At 43.4% G+C, this 20,199-nt stretch overlaps 1 long non-coding RNA gene across 1 annotated transcript in view; it reads left to right on the top strand.

The window, feature by feature from the left end:
* The window catches only part of LOC109457124 (uncharacterized), a 45,878-nt gene extending 35,548 nt beyond the window's left edge, over window positions 1-10,330 (top strand). The window contains exon 6 of the long non-coding RNA XR_012495439.1: window positions 10,031-10,330. This is a non-coding gene — a long non-coding RNA (uncharacterized LOC109457124). The remainder of the gene's footprint in view (window positions 1-10,030) is intronic.
* Window positions 10,331-20,199: the final 9,869 nt, after the last annotated feature.

Here is a 20,199-nt window from a genome sequence, read left to right as displayed (position 1 = left end):
CCTTACCCGGGTTCCTCCGAAAATTCCAGAATCAAAGGAATTACCTAAAATGCCACAAATTGCCCGTGCCTTATTCTGCAAGAGAGACAGCACGGAAAGGAGAGAGGAAGATGACCCTTGTCATCCCATCGCTCTCCCAGCCCTGAAGACGCCTTCCCCGTGGAGGCCGAAAGGAAGGGTGGAGCTAAGTGAATCGCTAACACTTGCGCAGGTTCTGTAACAGAAATTGCCTGCAGCTTCACCAGCCTAGAGGTACAGAGGCAGTTATGCTAATAGCATTTACCAAATTCCTCTGGGCTCATGGGCTTTTGCCCCAGTCTTGCTGAGTCCCCCTGCACAGACTCCCCTGTCCCCAGACAGTACCTTACATGTCCCTGCAAACAGCACTCCCCTGTCCCCTGAAATCCCCTGTCCACCTTCTCACACCTGGTATCTGCCAGCTTCCTAGGCATCAGCAGCTTCGGAAGCAGCTCACACTCCAGAGCTTTTGAGGTGTCAAAATGTCGCAGTGTTCTGTTCCCAAGCAGGGGAGCGTGCCTCTTCTGTGTTACACTCTTGGGTGGGGTGAGCTTGTGAGGTGAGGTTATATAACGGTATCTGCTTTCATTTTTCCCTCATGACCCACTGTAAATCCAAAAAGTTCTGGGTCACGAAACAAATTTGAATATCAGTATTTGATGTTTAAGATTGATATTTGCATATTCATGCTGTTTTCATAATACCTCCTCTTCCTCAAACAACCAAAGCTTTCTTACCGAGTCAAGCTCTTATGATGCCTGGCATCTGCCTTGTACAGGGTGAGTTTCTCCCAGGAAGCTTTTCAGAGATCAGGAAACTGCTCCTGGAAGAGTCATCCCACTGTTTTGTCGAAGGCTCAGTCACATCTGATCCTCAGCTCACCTATTATACAGATGTGTTATCTCTACAATGGTCTCTTCCCAGCCAAGAGAGTATTGCTTTGGTTAAGAAGGTGCTCCAGCTGCAGATATTATGATGCCTGACTAATGGCGACTTCAACAAATGGGATTTCATTTGTGTCTCATAAAAAATTTTTTTTTAATTCAGACGCAGTATCAGGGCCACGGCAGTGGTTTAAGGAGGCTGTCAGGGAGCAATGCACATGCTCTCTCTCCTCCCCCCTCCCCCTGCCCTGCCATTCTTAGTCTATCAGCTCTTGTCCTGTACCTCATGGTCACTTCTGGCCACTACATGTCCCAGCCACAGGCCAGCACTGTGAGCAGAGGCAAAAGGAGAAAAGACACACCTGCAGACTTCCGCTTACATCCCTTCCGAGGCGCTACCTGCATTCAGTGGTGTGTGTGCTGGGGGCGGGCTTTGAAACTCTCCACTTGGTCCTCGCTGATTCTGTATTAGGCATCACGATGACATTTACTGTGGGGTATTTTTAGACATTCTCCCGGCAGCAACTTGTCTCGCGGACTATTATTATCATTTTGTCTCCCACCTCCCGACATGGGTCACACACCTTTATGTCTCAACTTTCTTTGGGTGAAATATTCACATGAAGCTAACCAATTAAATGGACAGTTTAGGACCTCAAGAGTTGTTATCAAGTTTGTCAGGATGGCTCCTAGACAGCCACTAACTATTTTAAAACATTACTTCAGCTAACTGTAGCCCATTCCAGATGATTCTCTAGGTCAGGAATTCATCTGCTATACCAGTCTTTCTCAAAGTATGTTTTCTGGAACCCCAGTCCTAGCAGATGTTCTAAAGCATACATACACATGCCAGGAATGCTGCGTGCTTTAGTCAGCTCTTAAGGGCTATACAGTGCACACTGGCATTTTAAAAGTTTTAAAAGTCATACTGTAAATAAGCTTGTTTAACGTTGTTTAACCCACTGTTTCCCAAATTCTTTGGAACCTTTTGAGGCATAATGGCTCTGTACTTGTTATGGAACCAGGCTTTTCTGGAACACACTTTGGGAAATGCCAACCTACTCTGTGTCTTATGTTAAACTCTAGCTATGCTTTCCAATCGAGTTTATCAGATTGAATTGTCGTGTGAAATGTAAATAGTATACTACGTATAATGCTGTATTAGCAGCTTGACGTGCTTCCACGTGGCTCCTTTTACACTTTCCCTTTGAAATTTATTAATACAAACCCTTTCCTTTTACCAAGAAAACCATAACGTAATTTCTTATTCATACAGATTAGGGAAAAAATGTTTTGGTTTTAATATTGGCAAAGGTTTTGAAATAAGGAACAGTTTGGTTTCTTAAAAAAGAGGAAAATAACATTGCACATATTTAAAGAAAGAAAATCATATAACAAAATCAAGTTAAACACAGCAGCCTATAAAAGATGTTAAAGAGAAGAGTTTTTTTAAAGCATGCCACAACCAGGCAGGAAGTAACTAGACTATGATATTAAAGCCACAAACGCGAAGTGAAAAAAAAGCAGCAATGTGGCATATGTCCAAGGGGGGAATACTCTTGAATTATATAGCTGCTGACAGCTTTCCACAAAGGTGAACGATTCTGGGGAGTCAAATCACTGAACGGAACCCAAGTTCAGATTCTGTGCTCCATTAGAATGTGCGGTCAGTGAACAGAATGTCCCCAAGTCTCCACCTGGACTAATTTTATATCATGTACACACATTCACACGCAGAGTCATGCTGACGGACACCCAACAGAGATAACAGCCGTGACGTGTTGGGGAAGCAGTGGAAGCTGTGGCCTCCAAACCCGCAGTGCGGGAGCGCTGACACGTGCGGCAGAAGACGGGGTTCCTCTGGGGATGATATTTGACTCCAGGAAGGCAGTCTTTCTGACTTAAAGGTGGAGAATCAGCAGTCTCAATACACAATTAAGCAGAAGCCGAAATGATTACTCAGAAAAAGTATGGCTCTCTGTCCCTGCCTCAGAAAACAAAAGGATATGGAGAGTCGTCATCATGGAGTTTATGTAAACTTTGTATTGACTTTTCATAGATAGTTTACATCTAGCTCCCCTAGGAAAGAGTACAGAATTTTACTTATCATTATCTGTTCATTAGTTGTGACAAAATGCTCGTGCTATTTTGTTCCTGTGATTTAAAAAGAAACAAACCAGAGGCTAATATAGAAACCATGTGAGCCCATGAGATGAGATTTTGAGTGAATAACCTTCTCAAGTGTTATAAAGGTGAGCTTGGGGAGCAGGGTAAGGGGCTCTTAAGTGTGTGTAATTAGTATTTGATGGCTTCTGAAAGAATGAAAGCTCAAATACTAGGCTAATGTCAAGTTTAAAAATTGCTTCACGGTTAGAAATTTTAAAATCTAGTATTATATATGAGAGTTTAAGGGATTTACATAAAAAAGAGTGATTAATCTATAGTTTAGAAATAGACTATAAACTAGAAACTCTCCTCGAAGTGGAAAAATAACAGCTTCGTAGGTGCAACCACGTTTGTTTCTTGATGGTGTTTGACATTCCGCTCTTGCCAGGTCTATATTTAGAACTAGGCAGACTCAGTGCCTAGACTTGAATAGGGAGGTAGGTGGGATTTGGCACTGTGATATGTATTTATTTGTACATTTATTTTAGAGGAAAAAAGGTCTATTACAGATTACCTGTCATCACTCTGTGAAGACTTGCTTATTGAAAACAGGTCCTGGTGTTTGTATGTTCTTTCTATACCACCACCTAGTCAAGTGCTAAATAAACAAATTTATTAAAATAGACGATATTCAAAGAGCCGTGGCCCTTTCCAACACATGGGCAGCCTGTGACTAGAGCTCTGGAGTCTTCAAATCGTTCAGTTGAGTTAGGAAATTTGTTTCTATGGAAGCGCTTTAGTTCCATGAAGATACAGTAGGAATCCCCAGGGAAAGAAACTTGCTAAGGAACTCTCATGCCTTTTCATTGATACAATCTCCCTTAACATTTTTTTTAATGGGGGCAAAATATACGTAACATAAAATTTATGTTTATGTTAAAATGTATGTTTCTTAACCATGTTTAAGTGTACAGGTCAGTGGTATTAAGTACATTCATATCGCTGTGCAGCCATCATCACCATCCGTCCACAAAACACTTTTCGTCTTGCAAAACTAACACTCTGTGCCCATTAAACACTAACTCTGCACCCCGCTCCCCCAAGCCCCTGACAGTCACCATCCTACTTCCTGTGTCTATCAATGTGACTACTGCAGGTATCTCTCGTGAGTGGAGTCATATAGTATTTGTCCTCTTGTGACTGGCTTATTTCACTGAGCATAGTGTTGTCCAGGCTCATCCACGTCATCACCTGAGTCTACAATCTCCCATTTTGGTAGCTGAACAAAAAAAGCAGCCCTAGTCACTTAACCTTTTTACATCCATATAGTATTTCATATCAGTTTGCTTCAAAGGGACTCTAGAAAGTTTGTCTGGGGTGTGATTTGAGTCCCTTTCAGAGAAAGCCCAAAGAACAAAGCAGTGTTTGTGGTGGCAGTGGACTAAGTATAAAGGGAAGACGGATGACGAAAAAGAGGCAGCATTGACTCAGGGTTTAAGACAATCTGCTCTCCTCTCAGAGATTATGGACCCCCAGGTCTGCGTGAGGTCCCAGAATCAGTGCTTTCTAAGAGCCTTTTTCAAGAAATACAAAGCACGCAGAGACTACAAAGTCTTGTTTGTGTTGCACTGAATTAGTTCTAGCTGTGACTTCTACCCGCTGTCATTGCTGCCTAGATAAAGCCAAGCCATCCTCTTTGACAGCCTTTCAAAATTTGACTTTGTCTCTTCTTCTTGAGCCCAAACACCTCAGTTTTGCTGAAGTAATAGACTTCATTTTATGTGGTTTTCTAGTCCTTTAAGATCCAGTTGGCTTTCCTTTAGACCTCCATTAAGTGGTCAACGTCCATTCAAAAGGAGGCATCCAGAACCACTGCTGGGTCAGCGTCTCCTCCCGGGATCCTGCCTGTGGTAGGCAGGGGTCTGAGATGGCAGGTGGAATGAAGATTTCCCATCAGGTGACGGTCAGATAGGCAGATTATCCAGGTTAGTCTAACCTGATCACACGAGCCCTTTAAAAGCAGAGAGTTTTGTCCTTCCAGTCGCAGGAAAAGTCAGAGAGTTTCATAGGAGAGCCTGGCAATAATTGGCAGTCTGCGTTTTGTATTTACCACCCTTTGCTAAGTACCAATTTAAGGATTTCCTTCCTCTGCAGTTTTAGTGAGATGCTTACATTCCTTCTGTTTTGCTCCAGAGGGTTGTGTGTGCATGTGCGTGTGTGGTCTCACCTAAATAGTCCATGATTTCTTACACCTTTTGACTCAGGTTTTGTGTCTTTCTCCTGCCTCCTGGATGCTGCCGACTTTGTCCCTTGGGTTGGACCTCAGCATGAGGACACGTGGTTCTGAAGCCACCCGCAGTCCCAAGAGCTTATATAAGCTTCCCGATACGTTCACAGCAAACCACACATGCTCTTCTGCTCCGTCGTCCCCGGCACCTGAGCTCCCCTTTCCTTTCACTGTAGTGCTAAAACCAGGGTATGAACACTGCCGTTTAGTTATCTGGCCCCCAGAGTTGCAAAAACTATCTCTGCACTCCTCTCGACTTCCTTTTCCTGTCCCCATCCTAAATCCCTTTCTCTAATTACAGTATGTCCTTTGTATCCACGAGGACTGTACCCTCTAATCTTTAATAATCCTCAGATGCACAAGTACCTCATAGCATATATCGAGGCCTGATCGTGAGAGAGGCCCTGAGGCTACAAAGAGGAGTAATATGTAATTCTGTGGTTTTAAGGAGTTCATTTGCAGGTACAGACAGCCCAGTTCAACAGATAAAGCAGTATCCAGAAATTAAAGCAACAAATGGTAGTCAGTGTAAATAGAATCAATGGGATTCAACATTTAATAGGCACCCCGGTAGGTGGAAGAAGCCTGGAAATCGACATTTAGGGGCAGAACATATTTCAAGATCCAAGCAGACCTGAGAGAAGTCTGTCAGGAGGTGGCAAGGTACCAAGACACCTGGAAGGATATTCAGATGCAGGATTCTAGTGTGTGGTAAGGAGCTGACAGTTCTTGTGGGACTGGAGGACTGCTAAAAGAAAGACAAGACTCCTACGTGGAAAATCAAATCTGTGACCCAGTTGCCAGAAGTAGGCCACAGCAGGAGTTGGGTCTTGAATATAGTTTTAAAAACTGGAGCAAGCCAGAAATTCCATGTCATTCTACAAATCTACCTGTGCAAGTATGCCAATATATGCACACAAAGCTGTTAATTGTAGCACTGTTGGTAATAGTGAAAAACTCAGAAACAACAAAGCGCTCACCCCTGGGATCCTGGTCATATAAATGACGGTATGTCTAACCAAGGGAATATTTTGAATGTCTCAGAATGAGGGATTGAGCTGATGTAGAAAGACGTCCAAAATGTATTATTAATTTAAAAAAATTAAAATACAAGGCAATATGAACAATTTGATATTACCAGTACAAATAAAAGGATATTTCTCTACCCCCCACACACACACCTGTGTATGTATATGTCAGTGTCCATTCAAGAGAAAAATAAAAATAAAAAAACATTTGAAGTATTTCAAACAGAGGAAATTTTATACAGCAATTGGTTAAACATTGTTGCAGAGCCAAAAGGAGAAGTTTACCCCAAAGTGAGAGACATTAGGAAACCACTAATATCTGGATGGAATGTAAAGAAAAGTTATTTAAACAAGAGTCCAGAGTTGCTGCTGGAAGATCTGTCTGGGACAAATCTTAAATACGCATACAGCATATTGGCTAGACATTTGTATAATTTAAGAAGTGATCCCCCTGACTAGGCTAGTGCCCACCTAACACTATACATACCTATTACCATATCATTGACTATATTCCCTATGCTTTCCTTTACATCCCCATGACTATTTTGTAACTACCAATTTGTACTTCTTAAGCCCTTCACTTTTTTCATCCTGCCCCAACCCCCTCCTGTCTATCACCCCAACAAATCTAATACCCATCTGACACCAAACAACATTATTGACGATATTCCTTATGTTATGTCCCATAACTACTTTCTAACAACCAATTTGTACTTCTTAATCCTTTCCTTTTTTTTCACCCACACTCTTCCATTTAGCAAACATCAAAATATTTTCTGTATCTATGAGTTTAACCTCATTTTGTTTGTTTATTTTGTTCTTTAGATTCCACATATAAGGAAAATCACATTGCATCTGTCTTTCTCTATCTGACATTCCACTCAGCACAATACCCTCCAGGTCCATCCATGCCACCGCAAATGGCAAGAACACATTCCCTTCCATGGCCGAGTAATATTCCATTGTATGTATGTACCACCTCCTCGTTATCCATTCATCCATTGACAGACACTCAGGCTGGATACCCAGGCTGCCTCCACATCATGGCCACTGCAAATGATGCTGTAATGAGCATATGGATGCACATGTCCCCTCAAAGTAACATTTTGGGTTTCCTTGGATAAGTACCCAAAAGTGGGATTACTGGGTCCTTCTTTGTCTCTTGTTATAGCCTTTGTTTTAAAATCTATTTTGTCTGGTGTAAGTATGGTTACTCCAGCTTTTTTGTTTTCATGAAATATCTTTTTCCATTTACTTTCCATCTGTGTGTGTCTTTCAATCTGAAGTCTTTTGTAAGCAGCATATGGAAGGGTTTTGTTTTCTTATCCATTCAGCCCTCCAGTGTCTTTTGGATGAAGCATTTAATCCATTTACATTTAAAGTAATTGTTGATAAATGTGTAGCTATTGCCATTTTATTATTCATTTTTTTCCATCTTAAAGAAGATCCTTCTACCATTCCTTGTAATATTGGTTTGATGGTGATGAACTCCTTTAGATTTTCCTTGTCTGGGAAGCTATTTATCTGTCCTTTGATTTTAAATGATAGCCTTGCTGGGTATAGTAATCTTGGTTGTAGGTTTCATCGTGGTGAATATTTTGTGCCGATCCCTTCTGGCCTGCAAAGTTTCTGTTGAGAAATCAGCTGACAGTCTTATGGGAGCTCCCTTATAAGTTACTAGTTGCCTTTCTCTTGCTGCTTTTAGGATTCTCTCTTTGTCTTTAACTTTTGCCATGCTAATTATAATGTGTCTTGGTGTGGACCAGTTTGGGTTCATATTGTTTGGGACTCTCTGCACTTCCTGAACTTGTATATCTATTTCCTTCACCAGGTTGGGAAAGTTCTCAGCCATTATTTCTTTAAATAGATTCTCAATCCCTTGTTTTCTCTCTTCTCCTTCTGTTACCCCTATGATGCAAATGTTGTCACACTTGATATTGTCCCAGAGGTCTCTTAAACTATCCTCATTTTTTTGGATTTTTTTTTTTTTTCTGTTCTGATTGGTTCTTATCTGCTACCTTATCTTCCAAATGATTTGATCCTCTGCTTCAACTAGTCTGCTAGTGAGTCCTTTTAGTGCATTCTTCATTTCAGTTATTGTATTCTTCACTTCTGACTGGTTCTTTTTTATGGTTTCTATGTCCTTTTTTATGCTTGCTATCTCTTTGTTGAAGTTCCTTGGGCATCCTTATAACCATTGTTTTGAACTCTATATCTGGAAGGTTGTTGGCCTCCATTTCACTTGAGTTATTTTCTGGAGTATTCTCCTATTCTTTCATTGGGGATGCATTTCTTTGTGTCCTCATTTTGGCTGCCTCTCTGTGTTTGTTTCTATGTATAAGTTAGATCTGCTATGTCTCCCAGTCTTGGCCAGGTGGCCTTATGTAGTAAGTGCCCTGTGGGGCCCTGGCACCGTCTCCCTTGTCACCTGCTTCAGTGTCTATCCCTCCTGTTACAGTTGAGCCTTGATTGCTATTGACATGTCAGTGGGTGGGATTGACCCTTAGGCTGATTGGCTGTGGGGTTTGGCCCTGTCCATAGCTTACAGGCTACTGTGCAGGGAGCTTACTCCACTGAGGGGGATTCAACCTAGTAGGCTCTGGTGCCTATTGAGACCACCCTTTGTGTGTTGGTGTAATTGGGTGGTGCTCTGCTGTGGTTTGAAGCCAACCTCCAAGTATGTTTGTTCTGGAGCCTCTTGGGTGGGGCTCTGGTGCAGGCCCAGATTACCCACTGCCTGTGAATGGCTGTGGGCTACCTGGTAGGAGCTGTAAAGCGATCCACAGTTGTTCCCTACCTGTGCTAAACCTGGCGGCACTTGGGAGAGGTCACGCTGCGAACTGAAGACATCTGCCATCAGTACCAGGTCTGGGGTACCTCCACAAAAAGCCAGGACACCCTGAGACTTGCTGCCACCTGCTAGCTCTCTTAGGGTTCAGCCTCTGATAAAGCCTTGTGGGTGAGGCAGGGTCTCAGGGAGTCACTAGAGTGGGAAGAGTTGTGGGCACCAGGTTAATGTAGACTCTGCTATGATGCCAGTGCTGAGCCTGGAGCTACTCAGCAAAAACCCCCACTGTTTTTTGCAGCCACATGTGGGGGCTCCTCTTCCTGGCACCAGTTCTCTGGGCTGGGGAGCCTGATGTGGGGCTGGAGGCCCTCGTTCCTCCAGGGGAAACCTCTGTGGCCAAAATATCCCTCCTGATTGTCAACTGCTACATGGAGGTTTGGGGCCAGCCTGTTTCACATCTCCATCCCTCCTACCAGCCTCAACGTGGCTTCTTCTTTATATCCTGAGTTATAGAACTTCTATTCAGCCAGACTTCAGATGATTCTCTATGTTTATTGTTCTATAATTTAGTTGTAATTTTAATGTGTTCTTGGAAGGAAGCAGGCACAGTGTTTATCTACTCTGCCATCTTGGATCTCAACCTGTAATATATTTTTAAAAGAGACAAGTATGTTATTTCTTTATAATAGTTAATTGAATCAATTTCATTATGAAGATATAAGATCTTCCATTCTGCTGATTCTTGGGCACCACTTCAGATTTTCTCTGCCTCCTGGTCTCCTATTCCAGCTCCTACTGGGGCAACCAGGAGGAACAACTGAACCAGAGTCTCAAATGATATCAGGACTTTGTCTACATCTCTCAGCTGCCTTGTTTCTGTCTCTAGCTCTCCCTGTGTTTTTGTTTCTCCTTCTTACAGACAGTTTCATCTGCTTCTCTGGTTCACCTAGAAAGAAAATACCAAGGGTGTGGGAAGGGGGCCCTCACCCTTCCCTGTTGTTTCATGTGGAGATACTACTTTGAAATAACACTGCCTTTCTCTGCAATCTGGTTCCCCAATCTCAAACCAAGGTAAGCGGTATTTATCTGTTTTGCAGTTTGGGGAAGAGGGTGGAATATATGTGGTTAAGCTGCATCCTTCTTCCTTTCTTTTTGGCATCAGTTGGCCTGCAGAGTGCACACATTTTCCACCTATCCAAGCAATAAGTTTAAAAGGTTAGACACCCATGGGGGGAGCCAACTCTTGTGCAGTTGTGACTGGGTGGGTAATTCTGTTTAATTTAAGTGTGGAACAGAAGCAGGCCCATGTATTATATATTCTGCTATGATCTCCAGGCTGACTTTGATCAGTAAAAAATGTGACATCTTGATCTCCAATTGTCTGAGTCCCACATCTATTTCCCAGTTGATTCTGAGCTTGAGGTCCCAGAACACACACACACACACACACATACACACACAGCATTTTATATATTGATACCCTTGAAGCCCCACAGTCACAAACATCCCTAGACTTTTATATTTCACAATCTTTATACTGAAGGAAAGATAGTTTTCAGAAGGTTAAGTCATAGTGTAACAGGGAATGGCCACTCCATTGTATCTGCACCACCATTATGGAAATGAGCTATGTGCAAGGTTCTGGGCAGGACCAACTGGCAGGGACAGTGTAGGGAGAAGTGTGTGTGGAATTCATGGACAATATGAGCTATTTCATAATCTGAAACGTTCAAGGCCCCGTGTGGGAGAGCAATGCATTCACCCCATTGAATTCAGAGCAAGAGACTCAGGCTTCCTTGAACCTGCTGCCAGGTCTGGGATAGGTCAACCATTTGGCCCATGGGATGATCTGAGATGTTAAAGCACTGATGTTATCTCAGGAGAAAATGGTAACGTGTCTGATCCAATTTTAGCTGGGTAGATGCTGTGAGAGGAAAGATAGTTCTCAAAAGCAAAAGGGCTTTGAGGTCCCTGAATTAGAGATGTCTGCTTTTTCCTTCATCAGGTATTACAAAGTTTTGTCTCTGTCCTGTTTCCCTACCATATCTTCATGCTTCCTTTCTTTGTCTCAGAAGAGGAACTGGTCATCTTAATAGAGAAAACAGAGGCTGACATGAATTGTAAAAACTTTCGCCACTCCCACACAACAAACGTCTGCTTCTAACCATCCCTTACCTTCTTCCATCCTGTCTCCATGAAAAAGGTGTCCTTCCTCCAGGTCCTGCCATCCATGAGGTATCATAGTGGAATGTTGGGCTTGAGATTCACATGGTCGAGATGTCAATCCTGGTTCTACCATTTCCTAGCCTTGTGACACAATCTTTCTGTGCCTTACACGCCTCATTTGTAAAACTCAGACAAAAATGGTGGTAACAACTCAGAGGGTGCATTCAAGGATTAAATTAAAAAGTGGACACAAAGCCATGGGAAGGGAACAGTCATAGCAATTTCTCACTATGCTGTGATCACCACAACTTCCCTGTCCTACATCCAACAGGCTACTTTTCACCTTTATCTGCCTTGACCTTTCTGCAGTGTGTCATTGTTGACCTCTCTCCTTTTGATGCCCTCTCTTCCTTGCTTTCCATTTTACTACTTTCTCATGGTTTTCCTTCTACACCTCTAACCGCAGGTTCTCAACAGCCATCACAGAGGTCACTTTCTCCTCCTGCCATTTAAACATTGAGGTCATGCCCTCAGCTCTCTTCTTTCCTTGTTCTAAGTGTTATCCCTTCATGATCTTACCTAGACCTACATCCTTGGGAAACACCTTAGCAGGGGGTTTATATAGATCTGTATTTCCAGCCCTCACCTCTTCCCTGAACTCAGACATAGTTAATATATGGCCAGATGCACCCAGATCTTAAATAAATGTAATGAAGGCAGGTATCTAATGGATTCATAATTTTAAACATCCAACTACTTATGGGATTTGTGCACCTTGTGTGTTCTACAGCCATCTTAGTCATTTCAAATGCAAAGCAAACTCATCATGTTCCTCACCCCACAAATGGGTCTCTATCCCTCCCCCTGTATCCACCTACTCTGTCGCCCTAACCAGGAACTTCTTTCTCTCCGTGACTACTATTAAAACACTGCTTGTCTTTAACAAGTCTTATCAGTCTACCTGCCAAATCCCCTTTGGAGTTCTCTCTTTCTCTCCATTCTCTCACATTATCCAGATGACCCAAATAAGTACTTTCCATTTTCCATTCTCTCACTTTTCCAATGCTGCAATCTCCCTTTTTGTTCAAGCTCTTCTGTGTATTATAATGCCTTCTTGGTCCTTTGCTTGCTCCTACTCTTTCTTTGAGATTTAGCTTAGACTTTGTTTCCTCTAGGAAACCTCCTCTTCTTCTCCCAAGACCAAATTAGGAACCCCCTGGTTTTCTCTGTAGCAAATACTTGCGATGCATTGTGCCTCATCTTCTTGGCCTACCTGGGGACAGTTCCATGTGCATTGTCCCTCCCCAAATCAAGTCTGAAGTGTCTCTGCATTTTTCTCCCTTGGAGCTTTCTCTGAGTCCATAGGAAACTGCTCAGCCTGCTTGTAGAAGCAACATGGAAATGTGGTAGAAGCAAATACCCAAGTAGGCAACCCCCAGTTAATAGAGGACAGGAGTCAGTGGACCCTCCAGTGGGATGGTCCCCTTTCTACACAGTCCCTCAGAGGGTCTCCAGTGGACTGGCTCCTGAGGTCATCTTTGCTCACTGACATCTTTTATTAGTTTTTCTCCTTCCCTCTTTCACTGTCTATACTTCCTCACCTCTACTTCCTGGCATGACCACCCAAAGAAACTATCTGCACCCAAATGTGTTTCTTAGGCTCGGACTTAAAAGTCAAACATCTTCGAGTAGGTGGGGTACCCAAACCAGTGCATGCTCTAATCGTGTCCAGTCTCTATGACTGCCATGGCATTTATTCTATTGGATTATCATTGCTGCTTTTCCTTATTCATCTTTGCATCTTTTAGTGCCCAGTGCCCTGACATAGGGCCTGGATTACAATAAATATCTTGTAAAATATGTAAAAGCAGGTAGTGGGGAAAGGAGAGAGAGAGAGAGAGAGAGAGAGAGAGAGAGAGAGAGAGAGAGAAAGAGAGACAGAGAAAGAGAGAGAGAGAGAGAGGAAAAGAAAATAAGGAAGGTGCACAGACCTTTGGCCCATGTCACTTTTGCTGAGTGCTGGCTATTCCTACTGCTATACTTTTCACTTTGTGAAGGTACAAAATGTGAATAATGCATTGCAAATATAGACTTTTATTGGAAAATCATCAGAAAAGTGAGTCACAGACACAGGGTGGGCTTTTTGCTTGTTGTTCATCACAGGGTGGCTATAAAACTAAGTCCTCACTGGACCTGTGATGTACTGTCACAGACTTGCTGTGAACAAAAACAGAGCAACGGTTCTTTAGGGGATGCAATTAGTACAAAGCACCTGGGAGACAGTGGTGTAGCTGGAATCAGCTGAGGTGCTGCCATCGAAGTTTTTTCACCTTCCTCAGGACGTTTGTAAGCAAGATGGAGCATAGGAGGTGGGAGACTAAGGAGGCTGGGTGCAGGAGGTATGAAAACAAACAACCGGTGATCCTGTACCAGGATGTCACAGGTGATTTCTTCACAACAGCCTCAAAGAGCACATACTTCTGAGTAGATGATGTAATTCCCAGCACATCATTATGTAGGAAGTTCTCATCACAGTGGCACCTACCCAGTTCAGAGATATTTGCTGCTTGGCCTAGAGCTTTGTTAGAGCCGGGTGCATTTACAGGCGTAATGAAGGCAGACGTCTAATGGATTCACATTTGAAAAAGTTCCCACTGCCAGGGCACTTGCAGATGTTCAGTTTCATACGATTCCAACACCAATCTCAGGAGAAATAATTGCAATAGAGCATAAGTAAGTCTCTGGAGGGGAACAGTGCCAGGAATTAAAAGAGTGATTTAGGCGATATAGGAAATAGTAGATGCTTCTATCTCTCTTTAGATTAGCTTTTTCTCATTTTTCTTCCATTTGAATACTTCTCAGTCTGCTAGTCTTTTCCAAGAAGTTCTTTTGTTTATATTCAAAAAAATCTAGACACTCAGGTACCCTTGGCGTAAATCATTTTCTTTTAAGGAGCTCCCTGAGGCGACCGGTACTCCTTTCCTAGTCTATTTCGTTAAGGCAAAGAACATAGAGAAGATTTTCACACAGAATGAATATTTAAAAACTTAAAATACAGCTGTCTTTGGATCGGTGAGCTATAAACAGTAGGAAACCTGCAAGGTTCTAAAACCTGCTGTTTCCTCTCTTAATTGTCTCAGTTTTATAAAGCTTCATGATCCATCTTCAGAAGCTATCTTAAGTCTTCTAGTTCAAGAAAATGTACCTTAATATAGCGTGCAGCCTTTGGGTTTTTCTGACTTTACCCACAGTTGTCACTCCAGAAATGCTACATAGCACTCGGTTCAATCTGCATCATTACACAAAAGGGACTCTCCTTGGAAACCTTTGATGTGCTTCAAAAACAGAATAGCATTTCAAAGAAATGTGTTCTTTTTAAGGTAATAGCTGTTGTTAACTCCCCCACTGGATCTGCTGAAGTATTTGACAATTAACCCAGCTTGAAATGATTTGACAGTGATTTAACTCTTTGGGGAAGTGGTTTTCTTTAACCTACTATGAAGCAAAAAATTTTTCGCTTATCAATGTATTTTAGTGCATTTCAATTTCATCTCTATACTTCCTCTACACTTACCCCTTGGAATATGAATCCATTTTTGGTTATGTGTGTTTGTGGTTCTTAAAAACATCTAGAATCACTGTGTTCTGGGCTGAATTGTATCTCTCTCTCAAATGTACAGGCCGAAGCCCTAACCCCAAGCACCTCAGAATATAACTGTCGTGTAGAGGTACACCCTCAAAGATGGGATTAAGTGAAATGAGGCCGTTAGGGTGAGCCCCAACCCAACTGGACTGGTGTTCTTGTAAGAAGAGGGAATGTGGCCACACAGATAGGCATGAGGAACGGCCACGTGGGGAAACAGCAGTAGATGACACATCTGCACGAGGAGAGGCCGCAGAGGAAACCAAACCTGCCAACACCTGGTCGTGGACTCCTAGACTCCAGGACCGTGAGAAAAGGCATTTCTATTGTCTGAGCCCTAGCAGAATTCTTTCTGCTGCAGCCCTTCCAACTGGTCGTTCCAGCCTGGGCTTGAAGCTCTTCCATGTGATGAAACAGGCCGCCTCCCACTGTCCATTCCACTGAGGGCAGCCCTTGGGTTCTGAGTAACTGATTTCCAGCGGTAATTCCACTGCCGGAAATGACGTCATGATGCACACACAGGCTATCCCGTCCTCTCCACAGGAGCCCAGTGCTTTCACAAAATAAATGAACAGAAAGCCGATTCACAGCGGCCTTAGTGATGGAACTTTCAGGCAGTGCCTCTGAACTGCATGTCACTGGCCACCCTAACTCAGCTGTGAACCCAGTGGACTCCTGTCTCGGTCACATCGTTCAAGACTGGCTGTTCCCTCCTGATTCTCTCAGTCTCTGCTGCTTTAACTGCCCTCTTGCTGGTCTTCCTGCCTGTCCCTTTCTGTAATTGCCACCCCAAAGCCGTTGTTTGATTATTAACATCAGACAGGTAAAATATGCTGTGGGCCAGTGACCCACTTACCACCCCCACCCCCACCATTTCTATTTGGTGAGATTAAATTAAAATGACAATGACGCCTGCCTAAAAGAGGGAACTAAGATGCCTGGGGGCAGTTTCAAGGCAGCACCAGAGAAAGACAAACCCTCTACCTCGCACAGAATGTGTGTTGCACTAGCCTTTGACTCGACCCCGTCCGCCCTCGCCCGACAGTCCACTCAGGCCCCAGTGGCCCGATGAGGATTTTAAATTCTAATTTGTATCTGACAAGCCTCGCTGCCCTGGGCTTCTCATCTCACTCAGAGTGAAACCTGCGTCCTCCCGATGGCCGGTGAGACCCTGTGCCTGGCCCTGTGTATTCTCTGTGGCCTCCTAGAGTCCTCAGATGCCTCAGGGTCCTACCTGGTGGCTTTGGCTCTTGTCAATCCCTCAGCTTGGAATTCATTTCCCCCCAGATATCTGTCTGAACTTGGCTCAAATGACACTTCATTTTTTTCACCCTCCTGCAGTCCCACTAATAAGAATATTGATGATAATAACAACAGTAATAGTAATAAAAACAGTCTTTCCTGCCATTGTTAAAAGTTTTGCTAATGGCCCTTGCACTCAGCTCTCTAGGAAGAGGCCTGGCATAAACAGTGTCCGTGGAAACCCTGGCTGAGACTCAGATGTTCTTTAGTCTGTCAGGTACCACCCTGGGGAACTCACCTGGGGAAAAATAGCTCAAGGATACCCATCAATTTTGGACAGTCGTTTGCAAAGCTCGTTCCAATCAGACTTTTTTGAAGTTACATTTGGTGAAAATGCTATCTGTGAATGATACCCTCATGATGGGTACATGTCATAATAATACATCTGTCCAAACCCATTGAATGTACAAGCCCAAGAGTGACCCCTGAGGTACACGGTAGACTGGGAGTGATAATGACGTGCAGTGTAGGTTCATTAATTAGGACGAAGGTGCCACTGGGGGGAGGGGATATTCACAGCACAGGTGTGGGGACAGGGGCTGTGGGACGTCTCTGACCTTCCCCTCCAGCACTACTCTAAAAAAATTAAATCTTTTACAGAACGGTTACATTTTCAGGCTTTTGCAGGATTAATATAAAGGAGTGAGTGAACTGATACAATTGGATTGTCCGTTTCTTTGCTTTCTGAATCTGGCTCAACCGAGGAGTTTCCTCTCTGCTCCCCCGGCCCTGGATTGTTCTAGATTCAAGACTGATGGCATAGAGACGTGGTGGAGGAGGCGGCCAGCCTTGGGTCAGAGCTGAACACGCAGGCATCTGCTGCAGTGCCCACCTCGTGCTGCTCTGGGCTGCTGCTGCCCGTCAGCCCTCTGTGTTGGCATGTGGGACAGGCCAGGTGGCTGGCGCTGCAACTGCCCATGGCATCCACTCATGCCGGCCCACACAGCTCAACTGGCTGCTGACTGTCTGCAAGATCCCTGAGGCTGCTCCCTGGGGCCCAGCCAATGAAGCTGCTCCAGGCCCGTCTGCCTGGCACACCGTACCCTACCTGGCTCTCCTCTATTCTGTGCCATGACAGCAAAGGGAACTTAGAGGGGCCCAGACAGGAAAGGGGCACCACTCGTGTTGTCTTCCGCCCCTCCCCCCAGTGGGTACTGTACTGACCCTCACCACTGCATTGTTCCCACCGGCTCTCCTCTCCTGGAATAGTTTGATCTATTTTAAAGCAGGAAAACTGGCTCTTATATCAACATTCATTTTTTTCTAATGCTATTGTTTAACCTATTGTCTCTGCCAGGAATTTCAAAAGTCTATTTTGAAACTAAAAAGTTGAGAATTGGTTCTTTTGTTCTCTCTTCAATTGTGGCCCTGCTCCCCTGAGGACTGGGGCTGTGCTGGCTCCTGCCTATGAGGCACGAAAGGTGAAAGCAGCTTGGGTGCTGGCTGGGATGGGGAGAGACCGACATATTAGTGAGTACTTCAGGGATTATCCCACTACATTACAGAGATCCGTTCTCTCTCTCTCTCTCTCTCTCTCTCTCTCTCTCTCTCTCTTTCTTTCTTTCTCTTTCTCTCTCTCTGTCTCTCTCTCTGTCTCTCTGTCTCTCTGTCTCTGTCTGTCTGTCTGTCTGTCTGTCTCTCTCTCTTTCTTTTTTTCTTTCTTTCTCTCTTTTTGCCTACAGGTAATACTCCCACTGTTCTATAGCTTGCTTCTTTCATTCAATACATATCAGGGATATTTTTCTTCCCAATCAGTATAGCTACCTAGGACCTTTTTACAGCTGTATAATGTGTCATCATCTCAATATCTAATATTGCTTATTGAATCAGTCCACTGTTGATGGACATTCAGGTCCTTCCACCTGTCAGATTATTCCATTAGAGCGACAATGAGCATCCTTATAAATACATACTTGATTATTTGTATGAGATCCATAATATACTTTGCTAGATATAGAATTGCTATATTACAAAGTATATCCATTTTACATTTTGGTTCTTATAGCCACACGGTCTCTAAAAATATGTACCAACTTACACTCCCACCAAAAGAATTTAAGAAGATCAGTTTCCTGCCACACTCACCAGCACTGGGCATTTGTCAAGCTAGATTGTTCTGCGTTTCTTTTTGGCGTCTTGTTTTGCATGAATTGCTCGGTCATTTCCTCAGACTATTTTCTTCTGTTAAACATTCTGTTTTCATATTGATTTGTACAAGCTCTTTATGTGTGAAGGAAATTAGGCCTTTGAATATGTTCCTTGATTTGCTTTGTTTTTAACTGTTTCTGTCTTTTTCTGTATAAAAGATTAAGTTTTGTATGGCACGAAATCTGTCAAATCTGTTCTTTTCTGCCTTCAGTTACATACTGGGAACAGCTTACTGCACTCTAGTAATAGATGAATATTAATACATATTTCATTATATTACTTCTTTCTTTTCTATTTCACACTTTATTGGAATCTATTCCAGTGCAAGTTATAAGGTATAAGATGGGTGGCATAATGTTATCTTTTTCCGAATATTTTAATACCATTTATTGAATATTGTATATCTCCCCACTGTGTACTTTCCAGGCAAAAGTACTAAATTTAGTTGTATGATCCAGTCTTAATAATTTTCGGATTATCCAGATTGCGTTCCCCTCTTCCTCCTCTTGTTTCAATACTTCTGACTATCATTTCATCCAGAAAGTAGGCAGAGGTATGGATTTGCCTTTATGTGAGTCTGGAGAGGGGAGGAGACCACGGCAACTCACCCTACTGGTCTCTGCTTCCTTCTGTGAATGGATACAGATGGATGCTCCCCAGAGAGGTCCTGCTTGCTAAAGGCTCACCACTTCTGTTAGTGGTGTTAGGGCCTTTGCTCACGCCCAGGTGTTACCGGGGCTTCCGCAGACCATTTTGTTTGAAGGTGTGTGACTTCCATGGTGTCACAACAACCCTGAGCAAGTCATAGCCTAAATGCCTACTCCGAAAATGCCAAGAGCCTGCCCCTTTGGAAGACTGGAGTCCTGCACCGAGTGCATCTCCCTTCCTTCTTGGCTGATGCTTTTTGAGCAGAGTAAGCAGGTGGTAATGCCTACCAACCTCTTTCTCAAAGGGGGAAGTAAGACTCAGGTTCAGCTTAAAGTCCCTTCACAGTAAGTACTAAACCCACAAAATGAACATGAACAGAAATGTTACATGGAATGCTTGACGATGCGAAGTGCCACGGAAAAAAGCAAAGCAGAGTAGGGTGTGCCCGAGGCAGGAGGACAGGCTGAGTGGTAAGTAGGGCAGTCAGAATAGGCCTTGCTGAAACGGTGACATTTGAGCAGAGGTTTGTAAGAGGCGAGGTTGTGAGTCACCAGGATTTCTGAGTAAAGAACATTCCAGGTAGAGGGACCAGCCCATGTGAAGGTCCTCAGGTGGGAGATGCCAGGACATTTAAGTTCCAGCAAGGAAGAGCCGTGTGAGTGAGGGGAAAGTAGAGGGAGAAAAGGCCAGAGAGGTAAGGAGTGGGGGTGAGAGCAGATCATAGGGCCTTGAACACCGACTTTCAAATTAGGGGGCCATCACGCCTCATTTTCATTGTTGTTCTTTGTTTTCCCCCCACTGTCCAAAAGACTAAATCTTAAAACGAATCCATAGGGCACTAAAATAATTCACTCAAGCAACTTCTGGAGGTTCGTTCAAATTGGCAATTAATGTTCTCCAAAATGGAGTAGGCTGGAGATTTACAGTGAAAGGATCCCATGTTATATTACAAATTAAGTAAGCCAAACGTATTCAGATCAAGACGTTTGCTATACTGCAAGCTTATAATGCAAATGAATTTATATGAATATAATTCAAATGAATATTTTTGTTATATTATAAACTCACTAAGTTACACCTATTTAAATGAAAACTACTTTTCAAAACTCTAAGGATATTATTAGGGTGGAAGAGAGAAGGAAGTGGGCAAGATAGAAATAAACATGTGGTGTATGGCTTTT

Source organism: Rhinolophus sinicus, linkage group LG04, assembly GCF_036562045.2.
Source record: "Rhinolophus sinicus isolate RSC01 linkage group LG04, ASM3656204v1, whole genome shotgun sequence".
Taxonomy (NCBI): domain Eukaryota; kingdom Metazoa; phylum Chordata; class Mammalia; order Chiroptera; family Rhinolophidae; genus Rhinolophus; species Rhinolophus sinicus.
This window is presented reverse-complemented; position numbering and strand designations above follow the sequence as displayed.